The 26,112-nt window shown below is 39.3% G+C and overlaps 1 protein-coding gene and 1 pseudogene across 2 annotated transcripts in view; both read left to right on the top strand.

Moving 5' to 3' along the window:
• Positions 1 to 18,013, top strand: part of LOC309808903 (3-hydroxyisobutyrate dehydrogenase, mitochondrial-like) — a 36,579-nt pseudogene extending 18,566 nt beyond the window's left edge. The window contains exon 3 of the transcript in view: positions 15,940 to 18,013. The product of the transcript in view is annotated as a 3-hydroxyisobutyrate dehydrogenase, mitochondrial-like (transcript). The remainder of the gene's footprint in view (positions 1 to 15,939) is intronic.
• LOC309808905 (uncharacterized protein) overlaps positions 1 to 26,112 on the top strand; it is a gene marked incomplete at its 3' end in the record, with an annotated part of 163,168 nt that overhangs the window by 15,118 nt on the left and 121,938 nt on the right. The window contains exon 2 of the mRNA XM_082629475.1: positions 25,374 to 25,438. The remainder of the gene's footprint in view (positions 1 to 25,373; positions 25,439 to 26,112) is intronic.

A 26,112-nucleotide genomic window follows, 5' to 3' on the forward strand; every position in this document is an offset into this window, starting at 1 on the left:
ATACCTTGATTCCAATCCAACAGCACAGGGTTTGTTCTAGCCTCCCTTACCCTTTCCTTATTTGTCACTCTTTAACAATTAGAAACCTGATTCTCATTATTTGCAGTCTATTCATTTGCTCAATTCTGGAATACACATAAAATATTTAAAAATCATTAACCTGTACACATGTGAAAAATAAATTTACTAACAAGTTCAGTATTTGTGTACATTTCTTTTTGTCTTTAGCTTTTCAGTATATATTGTGCATGGTTAATTACAGTATATTAAAATACTGTTTTCCAAAGTTACTTAGGTTAGCTCTTTCCCACCTCCTTCAGTGTGTTTTTTTTTCTTCTGCAGTGTGAGAAAATCTAGTACTTTGTGTTCAACTCAGACTACCAAACCAGAAGTTCTAGCAGAAAAGGTGATAATCCATATGTGCAGTAAGATCCCCAGGTGATTCTTTTCATTGGAGAAATATGAGGAACACTGCTTGACGTCTCTACAACTAAGATATCTAAAATGAAACTTCAATTATTCCTTCTTCCAAACTTTTCCATCCTGCAAATCTTTTCTTCCTCAGTGAATGGTGCCATGATTCACACAAAAAGTAACTCCATGCAAAAACCTGGGAATGATCCTCAGTTCCTTCCTTTTCTTCACTTTCTGCATAGACTGCATCATTAGGTCCTCTGGAATCTCATCTCTTTCTCTCTCATCACTTATATAATGTTTCTCTTCATCTTCATTGCCACCATCTTAGCCACTACCATTTCTCCTTTGCTCTACTTGAACAGCCTAGTATCTACACAACTATCTTTTCATTTAATTGCTTTCTCTTGCATCTAAGATAAAGTCAAAATCCTTAGCCTTATAGATTCTGGCCTTGCCTTTTCTTGTAAGTTGTATTTTCATACTTACAAGTACAGGCACACTCACACACACACACACGTATAGTTGGTATTGTTAGTTTAGGTTTTGTTTGCCCTCCCATCCTAGCATGAGAAAATTAAGAAACAAAGTCAAACCAAAGAAAAACTTTAAAAATAAATTTGAATAATATCCTTTCCCTCCAGAACATTTCTCTAAAGCAGTATTATCATTAATGGCAGTACAGACCAGAATTTTTTCCCTTAGACATAAAGGCATGGTGAAGAAGTCTCATTAAAAACTGGAATCTAAGCTTTCAATGTCAAATTGTGTCTCTAATCTTCTGCAGTAAGCCATAATGATTAAAGTATAGGAATCTGAATCAGAGGTCTGGTTTAGTATAATCTTTTTTGTAATAAGCTTTGTACCTTAGACAAGTCATTTATCTCTCCATTCCTTAATTTCTTCATTTATAAACGGAGATGTTAAGAGTATTGATATTCAAGGCTAATGAAAAAAGAATGCATCTAAGTACTGTATCAAACACTTTAAAAAGTGACCAGTTCAGGTTCTCTGCCCATTTTTAAATTGGAATATCTGGGGTTTTTTGATATTAAATTGTATGATTTCTTTAGATAATTTGGATATTAACTCCTTATCAGATATATCATTTGAAAAAATCTTTCATTCAGTAAGTTACCTTTTCATTTTGTGATGGTTTTCTCCTCTCTGCAAAAGCTTTTCAGTTTGATATAATGACACTTGTTTAATTTTACTTCTGTTGGCCATGCCTGAGGAGATAGACCCGCAAAAAATATTGCTAAGATCGATGTCAATGTATTTTTCCTAGGGGTTTTATGGTTTCAGGTCTTCAATGTGAGTCTTTAATCCATTTTAAGTTTCTTTTTATATATGGTATAAGGAAATAATTCAGTTTCACTCTTTTGCAAGTAGTTGTCCAATTTTCCTAACACCATTTATTGTCTTTATTTCATTGTATGTTCTTGCCTCCTTTGTTGTAGATTAATTGATCACATAACTGTGGGTTCATTTCTGGGCTCTCTATTCTATTCCACTGACCTATGTGTCTGTTGTTATGCTAATACCATACTGTTTTGATTACTATAGCTTTGTAGTATAGTCTGAGATCATTGCATGTCATACCACCAGCTTTGTTTTTCTTTCTCAATATAGCTTTGGTTATTGGAGGTTTTTTGTTTGTTTGGATGATTCTATACAAATTTTAGGCTTATTTGTTCTAATTCCGTGAAAAATACCATTGGTATTTTGATAGGGGTTACATTGCTTTGGGAATACATACAAATGACCAAAAGACACATGAAAAGATGCTCAGTATCACTCATCATCTGGGAAATGCAAATCAAAACCACAGTGAGATATCACCTTACACCTGTCAGAATGGCCATCATCCAAAAGGGAACCCTTGTGCACTGTTAGTGGGAATGTAAATTGGTGCAGCCCCTATGGAAAACAGTACAGAGGTTCCCCCAAATGTTAAAAATAGAATTACCATATGATCCAACAATTCAACTTCTGAGTATCTATCCAAAGAAAACAAAGACACTAATAAGAAAGGATGTATGCACCCCTCTGTTCATTGGAGCATTACTTATACTAGCCAAGATATGGAAGAAACTAGTGTCCATAAATAGATGAGTGGATAAAGAAGATGTGGTGTATATATACACACGTATATAATGAAACAGTACTTAGTCCTAAAACAGAATGAAATCACTTGCAGCAACATGGCTTGACCTAGAGTACTAGGTGTGCTAAGTGAAATGAGTCAGACGGAGAAGAACAAATACTGTACGATTTCACTTACATGTGAAATCTAAAAAAGAAAACCAAAGAGAAACAAACTTGTAGATACAGAGAACAAACTGGTGATTACTAGAGGGGAAGGGGGATGGGGACTGAGAGAAATAGGTGAAGGGGATTAAGTGGTACAAATTTCCAGTTATAAAATAAATGTCTTGGGGATGCAATCTACTGCGTAAGGAATATAGTCAATAATACTGTAATAATTTTGTATGGTGATATATGGTTACTAGACTTATCATGGTGACCAATTCAAATGTATTTAGATGTTGGATCACTATGTTGAACACTTGAAACTAACATAATATTGTATGTCAACTCTACTTCAATAAAAAAGTGACCAGTTAACATTAATTGGTATTATAATTACATTTTCTCTTCATAAAGGCACATTTTATTGATTTTTTCATTATAAAGTATAAAAGTACCTTTTATTTTCAAGATGAGTTCTAAGATTACTTGTTAATGTTAATATGGTAATTTAAAATACGTCTAGATATAATTTAATTTTAATTGCCTAACACAAATATGTCTGATATTCACCATTATGAGTTCAAACCTTTTAGTAAAGATGTCAGAGGAGTCACCAAAACATTTTTGTTTATTGCCTCTCATTGAACCCTAAATGCTAACAAGACTTTTTGTTGGAATGAGGGATCAACATTTTATACTCTTTAAGAACTAATGCCATAGCTGTTTTATTTTTATAAATAAAGCTCTTTCCGTTTACTTTATAGTGTACAATTTTTGAATGGCCCGGAAAGAGAAAAATTATTCTTTGGGCTGACAAAAATGATAAAGAGGCTCATTGCTGATGAAGGGAAGAAGACAAAGAAGAATAGAGAAAGAAAGATTAGTTCCTCTTTCAAAAGGGGGGCAAGATACTAGAGGTTTCTGCAGGGAAACTGAAGCACACCTTTCTTTCTGAGATTTGAAGGGAAGAGATGCCCTACATTTAAATATCTAGAGTATATCTTCCATTTAAAAATGAACCTAGCTAATCATCCAGTGAGGAAGAAAAGAGTAAAATAGCCTTTGATCAAGTCCTTTCTGTGGTGTTAAATGCAACGAATTATAATGAATATCACATATCTAATGAGTTCAAGAATTCCCCTTGGAAGAATTGGTCTGTCCTTTACAAAAAAGAGAGTTCAAGTGAGTTATTTGCATTTGGTAGGGAAGCTCTACTGTCTAAATCATACTCATTTAAAGGTGAAGTTCAGGGCTTCCCTGGTGGCGCAGTGGTTGAGAGTCCGCCTGCCGATGCAGAGGACACGGGTTCGTTCCCCGGTTTGGGAAGATCCCACATGCCGCCGAGCGGCTAGACCCGTGAGCCATGGCCGCTGAGCCTGCGTGTCCGGAGCCTGTGCTCTGCAACGGGAGAGGCCACAACAGTGAGAGGCCCGCGTATCGAAAAAAAAAAAGGTCCAGTTCAAAGTCTGCCATAATTTGTTATTATATATGTAATTTTTGAATGTAATATACAGTTATATATGTATATAACATCAACAAGAAAGTGACCCACTTTAGAGTCAAGAAAATATATAGGTGAAGTGTAAAAGGGTTGGAATAGATATACCACAACAGTAACAACAAAACAAAACAAGACAACAACAAAAAAACTGGAGTGGCTAAGAAAATATCAGAAAAAAATATATTTTAAGATGAAAATTTTTACTAGAGACAAAGGTATTTTAAAATGATAAAAGGATTATACCATCTAGAATGTATAATAATTATAAACTTATATGCACCTAACAACAGAACTTCCAAATACAATGAAGCAAAATCGACACAACGGAAAAGAGAAACAGACAGTTCTACAATAATAGTTGGATACTTTAATACCTTTCTTTCAATAGCAGAACAGACAGAAAATCAACAAGAAAATACAAAAACTTGCACAACATTATCAATCAACTAGACCTAACAGCCATCTATAAAACGTTGCACCCAACAGCATCAGAATATACATTCTTTTCAAATGCACGTGGATATACTATATGCTAGGCCATAAAACAAATTTCAGTACATTTTAAAGGATATAAACAATACAAAGAGTGCTCTCAGATGACAACAGAATGCAATAAGAAATCGTTAACAGAAAGAAATTTGTTGAAAATCACAAATGGAAATTATACAGTATATTCCTAAATAATTCATGGGTCAAGTAAGAACTCATAAGGGGAATTAGAAATACTTTGAGATGAATTAAAATGAAAGTATAACATATTACTACTTGATTGGTCGCACATAGTCTTTTGAAAAGCAGAGGGGTTAGACAAAGAGATCTAAATTAATTAAAAAATCATTTATTATTCTGGGAATAAAAAGAACTGGGCTTAGTCTCAGTTTTGCCTTTCTTTATCTTTGTGTCTGTTGATCATCTTGGAATAGTCATTACATAGTCAGAATACAGTTGCCATCTCAGGAATCAAATACTGTTATCTCTAGGGCTACCATAACAAGATACCACAAACTTGTTAGCTTAAAAGAACAGAAATTTATTTTATCACAGCTCTAGAGTCCAGAAGATCAAACTCAGAGTGTTGAGAGGGCCATGTTCTTTCTGACACCTCAAGGGGAGGATGCTTCTTTGTCTTAACCAGATTCTGGTGGTGGCCATCAATCACTGGTGTTGGCATTTTTTGATTTGCAGCTGCATCACTCTGGTCTCTTCCACTGTTGTCACATGGAATTGTCTCTGTGTGTTTCTGTCTCTGGAAACAATTGAAATAGAAATTTCTATTTTAAAAAAACAAACTGTTGATTACTATGCTCTATTTAGATAGTTCCTCTAACCCACCCGCCTCCATTTCCCCATATGTATTTGAGAAGGAAAGAGGAGCTCCTGTGAGCTATCATTTTGGAAAAAATCAATGATACAGTGTTTTACTAGAGATGCCTCTTATCTAAAATATTTGAATTAAATATAAAATCTGGGGAAATTATCACCCAGTTTCCCTCTTCTAGAGGCATGATCTAAATGATAGGCAGCAGAATATTTTATAGCCATGAGGTTTGCTGACATTATTGATTTGATCCAGAATCTGTATTTTCTCTCTAAAGAAAACAGTATTCTCTCTTTGCTTTCTTTAATTTATAATGTTGATGTCTTAAGATTATTGTCAGAGAGGATGCTTGTAGTTCAAATGATTTGGCTGTATTTCACCAGTATTATTACAAGCTAGTCAAACAATGGCTGGGCTCCAGTATAGACCTCGGTCCCTTTGTTCCACTGGGATACGGATGTGAAAGCCACTGTTTCCTTATATTCCAAAGACCAAATAAATAAAACAAATAAATAAACACAAAAAAACAAGTAAATGAAACTATCTTAAAACCAACTCTCTTTTCTTCCTCATCCATGTTAATTCTCTTCTACCTAAAATTACTTCCTGGAAGTGATTTTTATGTTTCTTAGAGCCTCTTTATGTATATATCCACACTAATGCATATAAAACTGTTCCTTGTAGATCTTTTACTTTTTCCATTTGAAGAATTATTTTCACATGTCATATAGAGTTTATCCATTGTCCTAGATATGCATTTTTCCTGTGTATTTGAGCATCATAGGAAGATAAATTCTACTCTTGAAAATGTTAACTGGTGACTGAGACACAGAAAGCTATTCTTCTTACCATTTTTCAATAGTGAGTAGTAGATTCTGTAGGGGTGGAATTTTAAGATGTAAGTATACTGTTTTTCTACACTCCAATTACGTTCCCCTTATCATAGAATATTGACCAGTGAAGTGTGCTGCTGACTTTTCAGAATCCATGTACATACAATCCATTAAGTTATTAGATATAACGTTGGTCAGAAAAGCATACTGTGAAATGTTGCTTTTATTTAAACTCCCACTATTTTCACTCCATAGTTTCAAGATTTGACTTCTTTATTGCCCTCTGGTAGTGGGCTCTGTGAACTGCATATTTACGGGTCTGGAGCACATATCTTCCCGGAGGTATTCAACTTCTCAGGTACAAGCTAAAGAGTAGATGATAAGAAGCATTCATATTTATTAAAACTAATTAAGAATATCAGTAGCCTGACTGTTGTTTCTAAAAATATAAAATATTTATCCTTCTGTTGTCAAACAAGCATATTTCATGAAAAGAAGTATAAATCCTTTTTTGCTTGCAATGAAAGAACAATAATTGAAGGTATTCTTCATTTTGACCAAATACCTTCTCTGAAAATATAAGTTAAAATAGGAGTTGAACTTTGCAAAATATTCTTTAGTAAATAAAACTCCACATATAATTTCAAATTATCATTGAATTTTACCTTAAATTGAAATATCTATATTGACTTAAATGGTGTCCTCTGTAATTTCGGATGATTCCCTCCTTTATATCTTCTTCCTCTCTTCAACAAATAAAATACATATGAATGCCTAACATGAGGTAGGGTATTCTCTGTGAAATAATGATGTTGGTATACTTGATTTTGACTTAGCAGAGGGATTGAGCCTCTGTGTTGGTGAATTCTCCCCAGATGGTGCGTGGGGAGAGGGTCAGGCATGTCTCTGTGCTCCTGAAGTTTTCTCTGTGAAACTGTCAACCTCCAATATCAGAAATAACTTCCTTCGTCAGAAGGGATTTTCAGACATTAAAAGTTTTCTCTTAAAGTGCAAGTATTTTTAAAATCTATAAAATATAGGGCATTATACATTTTCTTTAGTTACTACAAGCTGAATTTTAACTGAGAAGACTGGGGACTCCATGTATGTGTACACGCATGCATGCGTGCATGTTTGTGTGTTACATGTGTGTGTGTGTGTAGGTCTACTGAGGATACAGAACGTATTCTGCACATGACAGAGCAGTGGTATATCAGAAGGGAAAAGAGTATAAAGGACCAGCTTCACCTGCTTAATTTGTCCCCTGACCTGGTGTCTTCTTATTTTCCACAATCCTTTGCTGATCTGTATACTAAATACCCAGGGTTCCTGGGTACCCCCAGGTACCTCTGTAAGTTTTACAAGCCTATCAATATCCCATGTACAGTGGATGGAACCTGGACTTTTTGCCCATATAGTTTTCCTTTCCCTCAGAGTTTTCGTCTGAGCTATGTCATGGGGTAGGTAGTGTTGTGAAAATTTGTGCTCACTTGTTAAATAGAAACTACTCATTTAACTGTTTAAACAAATAAACAGTATCTTGAGTCAATTGCACGGCACCTCCAGTCTCCACAAAGCAGAGTTACTTTGGGACAGGAAGTTCTTTTAGTTTCCCCTTAAATCAAAATACAAAGTTATTGAGCAATTCTAGGACCAACACTATAGTTGCAAACTTGGGAAGAGATCACAGGATTCTGTAATTGTTTGCTTACCCCCTTACTGGGACAGCAAATAGCTCAATAGTTCTTTTTTTTTTTTTTTTTTTTTTTTTTTGCAGTATGCGGGCCCCTCCCGTTGCGGAGCACAGGCTCCAGACATGCAGGCCCAGCAGCAACGGCTCACTGGCCCAGCCACTCCGTGGCATGCGGGATCCTCCCGGACCAGGGCACGAACCCGCGTTCCCTGCATAGGCAGGCGGACTCTCAACCACTGCGCCACCAGGGAAGCCCAGCTCAGTAGTTCTTATACTGAAGTCAAAAGGAAGAATAATACCGGAACAAAGTCTGCAGTTAAAGTCTGCGTCTTATTTTTATTTTCTCTTGGCACATAGTAGGTAACCGTTAAATGTTCTCTTGATAAATATTAAAAACACACAAGATACTTCCTATACTAGGGGTCATAAAATTTCAACTTTTCTTTTGGTGTAGGGGTTGAGGATGAAAAGTTTGGAAACTTCTGGTCCATGTTAATGTTCCTGCTTTGAGAACTGCAGGGCGCAGCTTTTAGATGGAAAAGGTTGCCAAGAGGACCAGAAGTAGAATAAAGGCATTTATGTAATTCTTCCTTATAATTTCATTTATTGGTTTTCAGCATCTAACTTTGAAAAGTTGCCTGAGGCTGCCTAGGGTCTGCAATGAGGATCACAGCTGTGCTGTCCTACCCCCTCCCCACACGTGGGAACAGAGCCTCCCCAGCAGTGCTCATAGAGCCCCATGGCTTTCCGCCCACCTCGGTACTGCTCAAGGCAGTGGCTTTTTTCTACCAGCCTCGCCCTTCTCCATTTGAATCTTTTTCTTCTTTCCAGTTTTATTGAGATGTAATTGACATGTAACACTGTATAAGTTTAAGGTGTACAACATCATAATTTGATACATGTATATATTGCAAAATGATTACCACAATAAGGTTAGTTAACACATCCATGACCTTACACAATTAATTACCTTTGTGTGTGTGTGTGTGTGTGTGTGTGTGTGTGTGTGTGATGAGAACATGTAAGATCTACTATCTCAGAAACTTTTGAGTATGCAATAGAGTGAGGTTAACTATAGTCACCATGCTGTACATCAGACTCCCAGGATTTATTCATCTTACAACTGGAAGGTTATACCCTTTGACCAACAACTCCCCATTTCCTCCACTCCCCAGCCCTTGACGGCCACCATTCTACTCGGTTTCTGTGAGAGCAGCGTTTTTAGATTACACGTAAAAGTGAGATTATGCAGTGTTTGTCTTTCTCTCTCTGACGTATTTCACTTAGCATGATTCCCTCAAGGTTCATCCAAGTTGTTGCAAGTGGCAAGATTCCCTTATTTTTTAAGGCTGAATAACATTCCATTCTACATATGTGCCATATTTTCTTTATTCATTTGTCTGTCAATGGACACTATAGAAACAGAAACTCACTCAGTTCCTACAAGTGTCCAAGGTAACAATAGACAAAATATGGATGTTGGTGGGTGTAAATCCAGGCAGTAGGTTAGACTACATCCCACAGGCAGGAAGGCCACTATTTTAGGAGGAGCTGCTTTGAATATGAATCAAATAATAATTGATTTATATATCACCAGTTCAGAACTAACTCATCTGTTTTAGACACCTCACCATAGATACGAAATGAGAATGAGTGGAAAAGGAGGCTTCTGAAGGCAAACAGTCATAAAACCCATTATTATTCTGTAAAAAGGAGACTATACAGTCTTAGCTTTAGAACCTCAAATCAAACAAAGACATGTAGCAGCCTCAGTAGGATATAATCACAACAGAAAAAATACAAGCAGAAGGCAGAGGAAAAAGAAGTGCCATTTGGTATGGGAATAACTAGCTCTGTATGTCTCAAAAGCCTCCTATAAACATGTCTGGGTGTCAATATAGTGTAATAATTAATATCCATAAACCCTGAGTCTTAAGAAAAAAGAACTGTATCTTTTGCTTTCTTTTAGAAAGGGACAGAAAGGTAACTATATTTGCTTTAATAAATACAGAGACTTAGTGCACTTAAATATTTGATCAAATAATTAAAAAAATGTTTCTTACAGCATACATCATTTTCTTTTTTTTTTTTTTGGCGGTACGCGGGCCTCTCACTGTTGTGGCCTCTCCCGTTGCGGAGCACAGGCTCCGGACGCGCAGGCTCAGCGGCCATGGCTTACGGGCCCAGCCACTCCGCGGCATGTGGGATCTTCCCGGACCGGGGCACGAACCCGCGTCCTCTGCATCGGCAGGCGGACTCTCAACCACTGCGCCACCAGGGAAGCCCCATCATTTTCTGATGAAACGGGTAAAATAAGGTTCTAGGGTGTGAGGCAGGCATGAGGTATTATACACATTTTCTTTTCTGTCCTTTTGTAGCTGAATATCCTTTTCCAGGCCTAAAGAAGTAGTAAAATTATGCACCTAAGATTGAATAAAAGGTTTCATAGACATATTTTACATATATGCCATTAGATTTCCACAGAGTTATTTCAGGCTGCTGACAGGCTGCTTGCTTGAGCTGAGACCCCTCTAAACAAAGCCCAGGAAGAAACTAACAACTGTGAAAGCCAACTTATTTATTCTGTGAGTAACTTGGCTGCAGAGCAGACTAATTACCCCTTTAACCACACTGTTTGAACTCATTGTACTTATCTGGGAATCACTATTCTGAAAGTAGAGAAGGGGACTAGGGAAGTTAAAAGAGACAAAAGGTGTAAATATGGTCTCTTTGCAGAATCTCAAAGGTCAGGTAACAGGCTTATTTCTGATGGTTTTAAAAAGAGAAGCTGAGCTGTGGTTTAAAGGTCCACTTTGGAATTCAAATTCTACCTCAGGTGCAGCCTGAATGCTAGTCTCCACCTGGAGTGAATCACTGAAGGATCATTTCTCAGCACATAGTCAGTGTTTGTTAAATTTTCATATTATTTTATCCCAGTGAATAATACTGATGAGGGATTTTGAAACTATTAAATTCCGCCAAAGGACTTGATTTTGTAATGATACCAAACCTTGGAAAATAAAGGAAGTAGAGATTGGTGAATCCTTGACAAATTATTAGAGGTATAACTGATTGTTTCATAAGGAAAGATAGGGAATGGATCATTTAGGAACCTGAATGAATACTTTGAATCTCATCTATTTCTGTTAAAACTACAGGTCAGTTGAGCTCAAAAATTGTAGGTATAAAAATTGTGTTTTTTGGTAATAAAATTTGTTTTAACCCTTCTCTCAATTATGATTTAAACGTTGACCAATTCACAAGTAACTGTTTACAGTCAATGGATTGGCAAGTGGCTTTGGGGTCATTCATTTTACAGTCTGGGATTTCCAGTGTTATCTTTATCTTCCCGTGTATACTCTATTTCATACATTTTATTAGTAGTAGTAGAAATAGTAGTAGTAATATCATTATTATTTAGTTAGAGTAGAATTGTTTCTGTAACTTCTCACGGTCAGACGTATACTAAGCAACACACATTTTGAAAGCACTGGTGTTGGAGTAAATTCGATGTTGATGAGACTAGTCACTGCCCTTAAAGGAGCTTGTCTTCTAGTTGGAAAGATGTGACATATACAATAATCTGAGGCAGTAAGTAAATACATGGGTCTGAGGGCAGAAGATCCTGAAGGAAGCAAGCTGCAAAGAACTCATTTTGAATCCTGGCATTAATATTGGCAGATCTCCTCACACCTTTTTAGGACAGTTATAGACAAAGCAAGTAGGACTGGAGAATACACTACAATGGCCAAAATAAGATTTAATGTCACTTCAGCCTAGGGGATTCTTTCTAGGCTTTGAGCATATGATAATTTAAATGCCACCTAAATAGTAAATTTACTTTAATGCTGACAATGTAAAAAAGATATTTTGCTGCAAAAGTATACACAGTAGTAACAAGTGGATTTTGGAAGGAACTAATATTTTGCCTTATACTGATACTACACTATTGCCCTAGACCTAGCAGCAGCCTTTACTCTTTGTTGTTTTCTTCTAAGACTAAAGAGTTTCTTTATTTTCTTCCACCAACAGATCTCAGAGCAATCTGAGTGCACTGGCCAGTTGGGACACAATTATCATTAGAATTCTTGGCTAGAGAAGAAAGCTCCTAATTTAAGAATGGCTTTTTGCCTTCTGAGAGCTCAGAAGAGCAAATTGCAAGCCATCTACATTTATAAAACATGTTTTAGTATGGAAAATTTCAAACATCTACAGAAGTAAAAAGAAAGAAGTAGAAACTTTCATCAATTGTTCTCATCAAATGTCAATTTCAGGCCAATACATTTTCTCTACACCCTCTCTGAATACTACCGCCATAATCCCCAGCAATTTTAAAGCAAATCCCAGATTTCTTTTTCTCAGTGAAAACGTCAGTATACATATTTCTAAAATGCAGGAACTGCCCTTTTTAAGCTCAACTATGTCATTATCACACATCCGCAAATAATAATAATTCCTTAATATCAACAAATAGCCAGTCAGTTCATGTTTCCTTGATTGTCCTATAAATGTATTTTTATTTTAATAACCATTACTTATTTGATTGCTGATCCAAACACAATTTCTTTTAAAGTATAGGTTTAAAAGAACTCAATTTGTTCATTTTTCTTGCAAGTATTTGTCATTGAATTCAAAGCATTCATCCAGTAGGGTTCCCAACTGTCTGGATTATGCTGATTGCATCCCCTTTATGCTTATATATTTATCATGCTCCTTTGGCCCATGTATTTACTGTCAGTTGGTAGATAGATCTAGAGCACTGACATAATTCAGGTGTGATTTTTTGTTAAGTTTACTTCATAGATAATATTGATGAATTCCAAAAGGAACTATAAAGTGTCTGTCTTACTGTGATGTTGCAGCCATTAATGATCAATGTCTAGATCCATTAATTTCTTAAGGGTACCAAATGGTGATATTCTACTAATTAGATTATTATTCATTTACTAGCTAGAAGATTATTTCATCAACTACTTGGTTGCCCTGAGTTACAATTTAATTAGGAAAGGAAGAATAAATGTTTCTTTTATTTTATTTACCAGTTTTACAAAAAAAAGAAAAAACAGGAGAGAGAAAGGTTGACTGCAAAGTAGCTTCCAAAGATGACTAATGAGGTATTTTCTTTCTTTGTTGTTGTTTTCAGTGAGGTTGTTATAAATATCGATGCAGAGATTGTCCCCTCTTAGGCTCACGGATCCTGTTCAAGTTGGCTCCTGAGTCCTTTGCACACAACCACAGTAGTCTTTGAAGTCTTCCCAGCTCTCTTGTACGACAAGGTGTAACAGGAACATCTAATTCGTTTCTTATGCTGGATTTGAAATCAGCTATTTCTCCAAGGAGGCATTATCCACTGTGTTTATTCAAACTTGTGTTCCTTCTAGTTTAACCTTCTCTCGAGACATGTTTTTTTTTAAACAAATTACTTACTGAATTTTTTCACCTTTTCAAATCTTGCTATTCTCCAATCACTTCATTTCTGATTTTTTCTAATTTCTTTTATGTTTTTCTTAAAACCAGTTTCTATTCCTTTTAAAATTTCTTTTACTTTTTCTGCAATATCAGGCAATAAATTTCATTTGTTCTGTGGACGTGTCTTTCTGTCACGTTTTCAGGATTTGCTGGAACTTTCTTTTCACCCTCTTTTTTCTTTTTTTCTCACTGATTTTCTACAGGATGTGAGTGGAATACTCTTCTGTCACTCATTTTTAAATGAAATAAGTTTCCACTTTAGGAGGGAATCATAGATCAGAATATAATTTCTAGCTTCAGAACTCCAGGGCTCACTATCTTCTGTTATTTTCACAACATAATTTTTAAAAATGACCTTAAAATTTCTCAAATCTTCCTCCTCGGCCCTCCTCTGCCCATTTACCCAGGGCTCCTCTTTCTTGTCCTTGTTGAGTATGGGGGTTTGTTCTGGAATGGTGCTTTGGTTTGATAGGTGTCAAGGTTTCACAGACCCCAGAACACTTGGCATCCTCAGAACATTTCAAAGTTCTTGCACTCAGCTGCAAAGTGGAGCCTGCAACCCGGTTTCTGTCGCTGTTCTCAGTGAGTTTTTCAATCTCAGTGAGTTCTTGAACCATAGTAACCTTTGGCTCTCCTGAAAGAGAGAGAGAGTCCTTCCCTTGTCTTCCTCCCACACACCTTGGGATACACATATGTAGGTCTTTTTCCTGTTGTTGATTTGTTCCTACCTGGCTATATGTTGCAGTTAATGTGGACACCTTGTTGTAGATGTTGTCTGTGGGTTTTTGATCTTGCTATTCTAGATGCTTTTCTTTCTTCTTTGTGGGGGTGGGGGCTTGTGTATTTAGGGGAGGGGTGGCATATTCAGGGATAAAAATCTTCTCTGTAGCCACCATCATTTCCCCAGAATCCTCTGCCATTAATATTTAAAAGAAAATCATAGGAATCATTATCCGGATCCTTAGGATAATCATTACATTGTATCTGTCTTTTTTCCAGGCTTCAAGCTGCCTGTGGCTTCCCACGTTAGTATACTGACATGACTGGGCAATGCCTAATTTGACAGGTTCTTTCTGTACTACCTTCCTCCTAATCATGACAGCCTTGTACGCTATATGTAGTCTTCTTTACTGATAGGGAATTTAGAAAATACAGGAAGCCATGGGTTTAATAGCTGAAAGTGGAATTAATGTATTATTTTTCTCAGGTAAAATATCATAAGACTCCTTAGGCCCAAGTTGTAAAATGAAATCGCAAATTTCCTGGAATCATTTTGCAAACGTGAATGCCCACATAAAGTACACTAGGACTTGAATCCAAGGAATAACACATTTTTAGAGCCTCCAGATTTATAAACTTAGTACAATTCTGCATTACTTCTTAAGGCAACTGAAGAAAATAATTTTGTGATCAAATAAATATTGATTTTATTAACATAGTTATTTTAAAAGTTTATAAAGCTTTTAAAAAATGTTAAGGCTCTGTCAGCGTCATCAGTTGTTATTTCTTTTCTAGAATCTTGGATAAAGGAACAGTCGTTTGAGGGGAAACATGGTATAAAATGGGAAGATAATCTAACAGTGAAGATAGTTATATCTCTTCCTGTGTGATGAACTACTCCTAAGCTTGGTGGTTTAAAACAGCAGGCACTTTATCTCCTCACAATTTGTGAATCAGCAGAATGGGCTGGGATCCCCTGGGTGGATCTATCTTGCTTTCACCTGAGGTGACTACTGAGGCTGCCATCATCTGGTTGCTGGACTGGGGCTGGTTGCTTTCACATGTCTGGCCATTGATGCTGGCTGTGGCCTGGGCCTATTCTCCACTAGGTTAGCCAGGCTTCCTAACATGTCAGGTTTCCATGAGGACAAGCCCTAAAGCACGAGTACTCTCCAAGCTTCAGCTCTTGATATGCCATTGGGCCAAAGCAAGTCATGTGACCAAACCCAGGTCAAGGTGGAACAAAACTACACAGGGTGAGAAAACGGGGGGGAGGGGCATTTTCACTGGGGGTCAGTAGTCTAACAAACTGCTGCAATGACTATATAAAGAAAAGCCCCCCAGAGGACAACTGGCAAAAAATAAATGTGTGCGGGGTGGGGTGGGGGTTTGGCATGTGGGGGCAAAGGCAGTAAACAGGGACTACCAAAATCTGAAGATTCTGGAATTTTTGGAAAATCCACTGGGATTAAAGGAGTTACACAACCATGTTCTGACACCAGAAGAAAGGTCCCAGTTGAGCATCAGGGAAGTCTAGCGCTCTTCCTCCATCGCATCAATTTCCACATTTCTTTGACTCAGCATATTTGTAGAATGAATCATGACTTTCTATACATTTTTAGTTCAGTTTTTCAAAGAAATAGTGACCTCGCTTCTATCTGCTGTGCCACAAAAATGCCGTCGAAAAAAATTCCTTCTGTTAAATCGCTCACTAGGTGAAATTGTATGTGTAACCTAGTACCAAAGAGGTATTAAGAATCGCCACAGCCGAGCCGGCCCTCCGCACCACGCACCCTATAGCAGCCAGTGGGTGAGCCGGGAGTCGAGGAGGTCACCGTGGGAAGGAGGGGCGCGGGCAACGTGTCAGCCTCCTTCCGTCTCCGTGGAGCCACCTCCTGCCTCTGGTACAGGGAGTCGTCCACAGCAGCCGTCGGTGGCCAGCCTTGCAGCGCTGTGTTCTAGGTCAGTAGCTTCCAAGACTCCAGTTGGATTCATTGGAGTAGGCAACGTGGGGAATCCAATGGCAAAAGAGCTCTTGAAACATGGCTAGCCACTCACTATTGCTGATGTGTTCCCTGATGCATGCAAAGAGCTGCTAGTTGCAAGTGAACCCGGTAGTGTCTTCTGCAGCGGATGTAGCCGAAAAAGGTGACAGAATTATTACAGTGCATCAATGTGCTAGAAGCTTATATTGAAGCAAATGGAATTCAAAAAAAAGTGAAGAAAGACTATTAATAGATTCCAGTACTGTTGACCCTATGGTTTTGAGAGAATTGGCCAAAGAAGTTGAGAAAATGGGAGCAGTTTTCTCGGATGCCCCTGTTTCTGGTGGTGTGGGAACAGCTCGGTCTGGCAACCTCACATTTAGGATGGGAGGGGTTGAGCTGCTGTGGTGCAGGGGCTCCCATGTGGTGCATTGTAGAGCTGTTGGGACTGGCCAGGCTTCGTAGATCTGCAGACACTTGCTGTTAGGTATTAGTAGGATTGGAACTGCTGAAGCTATGAATCTGGGACTCAGGTTAGGGCTTGACCCAAAACTCTTGGCTAAAATCCTAAATACGAGCTTAGGACGATGTTGCTCAAGTGACACTTAAAATCCTGTACCTGGGGTGATGGATGGAGTTCACCTGGCTAATTACTATCAGGGTGGATTTGGAGCAACACTCATGGCTAAGGATCTGGGATTAGCATGAGGCTCTGCTACCAGCACGAAGAGCCCAATCCTTCTGGGCAGTCAAGCCCATCAGATCTGCAGGGATGTTGTGCGTGAAGGGCTACTCTAAAAAAGACTTCTCATTCGTGGTCCAGTTTTTGCAAGAGGAGGAGACATTCTGAGTTTGCCCTCTGGCTGTGAACACTGAAACATTGAAACCAAACTGTGTCTTGGAGCCCCTTATGGCTCACTCCACAGGAAAATGGGCTTAATCAAAGGTCAGCTGTCTGCTTTTGAGTGTCTAGGTCAGGGGTCCCCAACCCCTTGGCCTCGGACGGGTACCAGTCCACAGCCTCTTAGGAACTGGTCTGCACAGCAGGAGGTGAGTCGCAAGCAAGCCAGCTATAAGCTTCATCTGCCGCTCCCTATGGCTCACATTACCGCCTGAACCCCACACACCCCGCCTCCCCTCCCTGGAAAAATTTGCTTCCAGGAAACCGGTCCCTGGTTCCAAAAAGGTTAGGGACCTCTGGTCTAGGTCACAATAGATCCTGGGATTTTTCACCCATTTTAAACTGCTTATTCTTTTTATCTATTTAACAAACATATCATCTGTAATTTTTTTTTCTGCAAGCCACTGATGGTAACTGCTAGCTAGCTAGCTGATTGGCCTTTTTCAAAAGTTTGATTCCTGAGCATCTTCAGCTAAAACGCTGCCTACTTCACTCAGGATATTATTTACTCCACTTTACAAATAAAACTAAAATTGTTTTCAACAGGATAAAATCTATCCTCGAGGAAAGAAAAGAAATTGGTGTGAGAAAAGGTATTAGAGAAAGGGGAAGTATAGTGAATTACTACCTGTGTGCCTCAGAAAATTTGTCCTGTTATCCCAGTGGTGATATTCTTGCATTGAGATTACTGGTTTATTTTCTAGGAGTTGTTAAAGCAAGAGAACTCCTTGCTGCACGTTATGTAATTTGGACTCTTACAATTATCTTGGTGTGCCCCTCTTGTAACAACTTCCCATACTCAGCAAACTGTTTTTTTCATATTTTTGCTTCCTTGTACATTTTTACTGCATATTTTTTACTTCAAAAGAATGACATCTTTAGAACTGTTTCAGAGCCAGCGATGATATGTGCTTTAGATAATTATTACACTATGCTAAATATAACCATATTCTTTTGAATTGAAATAAATTTCTATGCTGATAAAAAAAGAGAGGCACATTTCATTAATGTTTAAATAGTATCCTTCCTCCTCTAAAACTTAAAATAGGATTCAGTCTGATTCCTAAAGGGTTATTTTCTTCAACAACAAGAGCTGACTTAGGCCATTTCTTGGCAGTGGAATCTGAGCGTAGAGGTCTCTGTCTCACTGCCCTTTGATTCTCACTCACGGTATCCTGGGTGAATGTAATGGATGGGTGTGCCCTTATGACTTAGCCCACTGCTACTGCTCCTGATGAGGGTTAGTGGTGTGGGCCACTTTAAATCTTGCCCAGCAAAGTGCTGACATCTGGGGTTTCCTATCAAGTTTACCAGATATTCCACAGTAATTTCATAATTTACACAACATAAAAACACTGATCTTGAGCTTAGGAAAGCATTTCATTTAAACAGATACAGAACACTACTCTACAAAATGGTTTAAAATTTGTGAGCAATTACATTAAATAAACTCTAATATAAATTAATCTAATACAAGTAAACTAATAGTTGCAAAGCTACTGGTCGCTTCAGAAGCGGTGGCTACGGATAACTTCAAAGTTGTTTCCTCAGTGCATTAAGAGGCGAAACTATTTGCTGTTAACTTCTTCTTGGGGAAGCTTTTTTCCTTAGTTTGATGCTGATTCGCGTTATGAATGTATAGGAACCATTACTGGTTCTTCCTTTCCATATTCAGTGCACCATTATACTTCTATCCTCTTAAGATCTGGATATCTGTTACTGCTACTGTTGGCTGGAGCCTGGCAGGAGGAAAGCTATCAAGAAAAAAGGTCAACAAGTGTTCAAGAGTTTTAGCATACTACTGAGACTTTTTATCTACCATAATCATAAGAAATAATAATTAAAATTACAGCCTAGTCAGTGAGACCTTGAATAAATTGTGGAAGCATCCATGTTTCCTACAGTTTCAGGGGATGGATATTTCCTGTTATTAACTCTATATCCTCTTCAACTGGAACAGAGAGACCTTTCTCTGTTGAAGCAGTTTTGTGTTTTTCCTGGGCATTTTCAGTTTTCTCTTATGATAGACTTGTAAAGCTTACCTACACAAACTTACACATACACGTATAAAGCAAAGAAGGGATAGAGTAGTCTTGAGAGGACACTGTTTTGTAGCAGGCACACAAGACAGAGGTAATACTCCCTGATTGCATTTGCCTCCCTAGCCCCATCTCCTTTGTGGAAAGCATCAGCATTCTGAGTGGTCTCTGCACCCCACTAACTGGACGGAACACTGCATTGGCATTCTTAGGGAGCACTGATGGTCCCTACGGAAACTGGTTAGAGCTTGTGCAGCCACAGTGCACAGGAAAGAATAAATATACTTCATATAACATGCTTACTCTGTTTTGCTTAATTAGCACTTACTCCCTGTAAAAGGCTGATTCCTGCTTTGACAGGGAGTAATCGAACTCTGTATTCACCCAAACCATAAAATTAAAGTTAACATACCTCAGCTTTTCATCCTACTGGAAGAAATGTATGAAATCTAGAGTTATTTTTTAATTGCTGCTGTTTAGAATGCCTGAGGCCCATTTGCTGAACTTGTTAAAGAGCAGTGTTAATGAGGGTAGTTTTCGTTTCTTTCTTTTCCGACCACAGCATGAATTCTCAGCCCAAAGTGTGCCCTGTTTCCCACAATAGAGACGGGGAAAAGTGAGAGTCTCTCACCACAAAGCATGAGACAACTACAAATACTTTGCTCCCAGAGTTAACATTGATGACAGTCTTTGTGGAAAAGGACTTCCTCTTTTTGCGGGAATACAGTAGAAATGCAAGTCATATTCTCCATAATTTCACTACTGGAAAAATAATTTCATAGTCCATATATATATATGTGTATATATATATATATATATATATACACACACACATATATATATATATATATATTTTTTTTTTTTTTTGCGGTACGCGTGCCTGTCACTGCTGTGGCACTTCCTGTTGCAGAGCACAGGCTCCGCACGCGCAGGCTCAGTGGCCCTGGCTCACAGGCCCAGCCGCTCCGTGGCATGTGGGATATTCCTGGACTGGGGCACGAACCCGTGTCCCCTGCATCGGCAGGCAGACTCTCAACCACTGCGCCACCAGGGCAGCCCCATAGTCCATATTTTTTATTGGTCTTCTTAAAAACATATACAGTGTTTACAATAAGGAGTAAAAGAGAAGATTTTCAATGCGATATTTCAAGGAGCATTTTGTAAAGGCGGGATCCAGTCCCAACTTTGGAAAATTAACACACACCTATGAGATCAAAGAGTCACCTGCAAAAAATTTTATTATGTTTTTCTTTCATACTAGTTTCCTAAAGGTGCATTGTTACTTCTTGGTAATGTAATAGTCAGAAATGACTATATGGTGGCCATTTGAGGAAGAAGTAGCTCTTACATAAGTGTCTAGTGACCTTATCTCTTTTGATACAATACCTCTTGGTTTCAGAGGCTTGCACAGATTTCCTCTAAATGAATAAACTTAGTAAGATGTTTCTAACTATCAATCTAAAAGTAGATTTAGAAATCTACTTCTGAAGCAGTTTTGTTAAGTAATTATTGGTCAGTTCTCTTTCTGATTGGTACTTCTTTCTGCAAAAGAAATCCCTGTACTTAGAACAATGAATACCACCATCCCTGGCTCCTTGATTATTACACAGTGATGTTTCTTGAGAAAAAAGCTTACCCTTTTTGGGGGGAAACTTCAGTCCATGAAGTAAAACTTCATTACAACTAGATCTGCTTCTAATGCCAGTGTGATGCAGATCAGTATCCCCTTTCTTTTGACTTTCCAGGCTGTGTGAAGAGAATGGTATGGTTTGGTTTAGGAAGGGTTGTAGCTTAAGAGGATTGCATTATGTTTCTGTGTCACTTTGGGGGGTTTTATTTCAATATTATATCCTGTTCTGTAAAAACACCATAGTCATTCTCTTACTTATTATTAAATAATTAAACGCTGCCCTTTGTTTACTTTCCCCTTCTGATCAGAAGACTCCTCTCCACTCTAGGCCTTGATCTGAGTTCCAATTCATCAGCTTGTAGTAGCTACGCTTCTGGTTTCTTTTTTTTTTTTTTTGCTGTATGCGGGCCTCTCACTGTTGTGGCCTCTCCCGTTGCGGAGCGCAGGCTCCGGATGCGCAGGCTCAGCGGCCATGGCTCACATGCCTTGCCGCTCCACGGCATGTGGGATCTTCCCGGACCGGGGCACGAACCCGTGTCCCCTGCATCGGCAGGCGGACTCTCAACCACTGCGCCACCAGGGAAGCCCTACACTTCTGGTTTCTGAAGTCAGTCAGATATGGGTCCCATTTCTGTCTTCATCAGTTATAATTTATTCTCTGATATATGCATACCAGAGCTGGCAGTGACAAACATTTTGCTTCTCCTTATAGGGTTCTGTGCATTTTAATAGAGGATCACAATATTTTAAGCAGAGCTGGGATGGGGTGGAAAGAAAGAGCAGGAAAACATGCTTTTAGGAAGGTCTGAAATACAAATCACATGGAGGTAACTGCTTGAGAGAAAACCACCCCTACCTGAGTATTGTCAATAAAGTAGCACAGGGAGGCAAACGAATCAATTGTTCACTAAAAATGTTTTTCTTTAGAAGAATAAAATTCACAAGAAAGCCTCATTGCAAATAAAATATATTTGTTTTCCTAAAGGAAGATATTTGAAAAGTCGTAGTAAATACCTGCTTTGACCTTCTGTGTTCCTAGTGTTCTATCTCCACTAAGTTTTATGAACACTACATAGAGGAGGAGCCTGAGTCTCAAAGACCATAAGTAAGAGATGGATTCCAGAGCCTTTGCAAGGTCCATTATGCCCCATGACTTCCCATTGCTTGTGCTGTTCATCCAGATAGGTGCTTAGGATACCAGAATGAATACATCTCTTTCGAGAGGTTTTTAACAGACATTAGATACTAAACAAGTACAACACCTAACAAATAGAACAGAATGCTTTATTTAAAGCAGAAACAGAATAAATGCTCACCTAGTATCGTTTAAATCCCCTTTAAATTATTTTTTGAATGAACATGTTTATATTTGAGGGTATTTTCTTATTTTTTCCTAGTTCCCTTTACTTGCACCTCCTTTCTTTTTCTCTTTTCCCAACTGAAACGTTTATGGTTTCAAAAGTAATTACTTCTTGAAGAAAGTTTTCGTGTATACTAAGTGCTACCTAATGGAAGCCATAAGCATAGAGTCTGCTAGCATTTAGAGTGGTATAATACATAGCCAGGTTGAATCAAGTGGGAGAGAAGGTTAATCATTCTTTTAAACTGGCAGTGTTGCCGGAGGTGGATTGATATGCTTTTTGAATCTCTTATGTCCTGTAAGTCCCCTTGATCACAATCACTATGTTAATGGTTGAGGTTTTGAATTAGAGGTGTCTCCTGGGCTCAGCTGGGCCAAGTCCCTTCATCTCTCTGGCCATATTAGGTGATAGTTTTCTCATTTCAATACACGATCTATGTTAGAGGGAGTGTTGACTATACCAGACTTTCAACGTGAGCACCCAGAAAGTGGAAGAATCTCTCTATTGGTGATTAATCATAACTCTTTTCATTGTGAATATAGTCCTTCCCTTAGGTAAGGCAGGAACACCATGAAAAATAGAAAGTTCTCGGGTGTCTGTGGAAGCTGGAGTGCTCTCGACCTGTCAGCTCACTGGCAGAGCAGGCTTCGTCCGGACACTAGAGAACAAAATGTGAAATTGGCACCAGCCAGCCTCTCCATTGCACAGGATATCCCTATTTAAATTTGACAACCAGGATATTTTACAATTTGAAATTCTTGTCATCTGGTTTTCTTTAGTTTTTTCTTTGGGTTGAAAAGACTGAGAAGCTTGTTAAAAAATCTGGAATTCTGATGGTGAGGCTTAACCAGATGTATTGAGTCATCAATCAGCAAACATTGACCAACGCTTACCATTCCCCCAGTTACTATACTAAGGACCCAGACACGTCTCAGGTAGTGGCCTTGCTCATTCACTGTATTTACAGTACTTTTTTCTAAATGTAACCAGAGCTCAGGTAAAGACAAGACATTGATTTGAGTCTGAAGTAAACAAAGCTGACTGGTCTGATCCCTTCAGTTTCCAGAATTATTTTGTTTCAGGTAGTAATTTTCCCAGACCAATAGAACAAAGTTCTATCGTCTATTTATTTAATATTTTATCACAATAGTCCTTGCCCCTTTGACCTCTAGTGAGGAAACTTGCATAAGAAACTGAAATATGCTTAGGTTCTATGGGTAAGTGCAGGTAATGATATGAATGAAATTGAAAATGAAAGCCAAAGGTGGAAAAGGCAGTTCTGAATAGTTGAAGTAAGACAGAGGTATTTGAAAAATCAAGTAGAAAAGATACCATAAGGAATGGAGAGCTTCTGGAAGTTTTCTAATAGGTGAGGGGTTGGTACATCTTTTTTTTTTTTTTTTTCCTTAATAACATGTCTGGCAGTTGTATGCCAGAGAAAGTTATAAGGGGGTTGACTATATGCATGAAGTCCAGTGAGAACACTGTTTCTGTAGGCCACTGACGATGTTCTGAGTGTACATTCTATAGTACTAGAAATTAAGTTAGGAAACAAAGGGTAATCTGATGTCATTTTAAATGAAATTTCACAAATGATTAGAGCTAAAAGGTGTCTTTTTTCTCTCAGCCAACACGTTGAGCACGTACTATGGGGCAAACACTGTGCTTATGGGTAAGAGATAAAAGAAAAAGGCCAGAGGAACTCAAAAGAGAGTGTGAGAGATGCATGAACAATGCATTACAATCGAGTAGGGATAGGCTATTAAATAAATAGATCATAAAAATATAAATTTGTAAAACAGAACTTGGAGTCAGTAACCCTTCTAGGGGATATTAAAGAGAATGCCAACAATGAGGGGTCTTGGAATTAGGTTTTGAACGTCAGTAGGAATGTTCCACGTGGAGAGAAGGTCGGGGCATACCAGGCAGAAGGAACATCCTGGACTTGAGAACCAACACAATATATGTAAGTGACTGTAAATGAGATTCTTTTTGACTAGAGCATAGGGTATAAGTTGCCAAATGGTAGAAAATAGAGTATAAAAGTTAGGCTGGAATGAAAGTATAAAGTGTCATAATTCTTATGATGAAAGATAGGTGTTTTCTACAAAATGGGTTACTTATAAATATTTTAAAAATAGAGACCCCGGAGAGAGGAGCACGCCCGAGGAGCAGCCCCCGGACCGGAGCCTCGGGAGCCCGGGGCTGGTGAGTGAGTCCCGACGGGGTAGGTGTTGCGTCTGCAGGCCTGCAGGCGGTTGTGGAGCCTGCGGCCCTTGGAGAGCAGGGCTTGCGAGACCGCGGCTTGGAGAGCGGGGCTTGGCTTTGCCCGCCCCAGGGCCCGCAGTAGAGCCACCGGGAGGGTTTGACTGCTTCCTGGAGGTGGAGGGGCTGGGCTGGAGGACAGGGCTGGCTGCTCCGGATGGGGCTCCCCTGGGACTTGTGAGCTCCGGGTGTCCTGGTGGAGCAGGGTCCACAGGCTCGGCCGGGACGTGCCGCGTCCTCCCCTCCGTCCAACCCCGATCCTCCTCCTCCTCCCGCTCCTGTCGCCGTCTGGGCATCTCGCACGTGTGTCTCAAGGCGCGTCAGCACCTTGGTTGTCTAATATAAGCGTCCGCCGCCCCCCTGGGTTGTGCCCTGTGGAGTCGCCCAGTGTAATCAGTGCAGGATGAGTCTGCAGGGCTTCTGTCCTGCTGCCTCGGGTGAGGAAGGAAGCGATGGGGCCTGAGGAGGGAGATGACTTGTCCTAGACCCTCACCGGGTGTGCACGTGGGGTCGCTCACAGGACTCCAAACTCCTAGGGCAGGTGTTCTGTCCACTTAAAGTCAGTTTTAATAAAAGATGTTTTTGAGCGTCGCACTTAAGTTTGTAAAGTTTGTACAAATCATTGCAAGACAAGCGCACCTGAGTGTGTCCCTTTATTCTGGGTATCCTGTGGATGTTCTGATCTAAGTTGTTAACAGACTGAGAAGAGGTAAACTATAAGCGTTTTTAAATTTCATATTTAATGACGGAGGTTTATTTTAATAGGATTCAGTGTACACTCACTATGGAAAAATAAAGTATCCCCTCAGGTACCAGAGTCACATGGGAGCTACAGACCTGAGGGTGGTTGCTCCCTCCTTATTCTCACAGGCCCTTCTGAAGGTGAAAGGACGGGTCTCCCACAGGTGTCTCTTGTGGAGCGCGGGGCGGGTGCTCGTGCACCCCGAGCCGCTTCAGTCGTAGCTTCACTGCCTGCGTTTTCCTTCTCCAGGTCCGCCTCCACTGTCACAGTCCTGCACGTTGTTCCAAGAGCAGCGGAAAATGAATCAGCCTCTGGTGAGTTTTGCTGTTTATGTGTTTACCTGCTGCCGTTCTTTTGTGATAACACCTTGGGAGGCGAATAGTTCAAAAGTTAAAATGGGAAAGTAGGAGTAGGTAAAAGATGTGGTTAGACAAAGTGTAGAGGAGCAGGTCAGTACCAAGTGTTTCTGGCAAGTTCTACGTGTAGATCCCAGGATCCTCTCAGAGCCACAGTACAAGCCTCGTGTTCTTGACATTTGTGGCAAAACACCATCCCTTGCTTGACTTACATTGTCCTGCCGAAGCACTTTTGTTCTCGAGCGTTAAAAGGTTTCCTTGAGGATCCCGCTGTAGGCCGCGAGCCTTCCTGAGCAACAGCCCCTAACGTGTTGACGTTGGTGCCTTCCTTGTACTTCCTGTAAGCTGAGAGCGTGCTGTCCAGGGAGCACTCAGTGCATATAAGTTGTCTGTTCGGTAGAACACCGTTGTCACATAGGTACATTGTTTCCAGTGCTCAGTCGAGGGATGCAATGAGGATCATCTGGAAGAACAGCCTTGTCACCCTTCCAGTAAATTTCCCTCTTTGTCTCTTACAATCTCAGAGGGTCGCGTTACACACCATGCAGTGAGGTCTCTGGCAAAGATTCTTGTTTCCCAGCTGAATTGTATCGTGCAGCCTGCGGTCTTGGTTCTGCCCCTCCATGGAACCT

The sequence above is a fragment of the Mesoplodon mirus genome, assembly GCF_964341445.2.
Source record: "Mesoplodon mirus genome assembly, chromosome: 7".
Lineage (NCBI taxonomy): Eukaryota > Metazoa > Chordata > Mammalia > Artiodactyla > Ziphiidae > Mesoplodon > Mesoplodon mirus.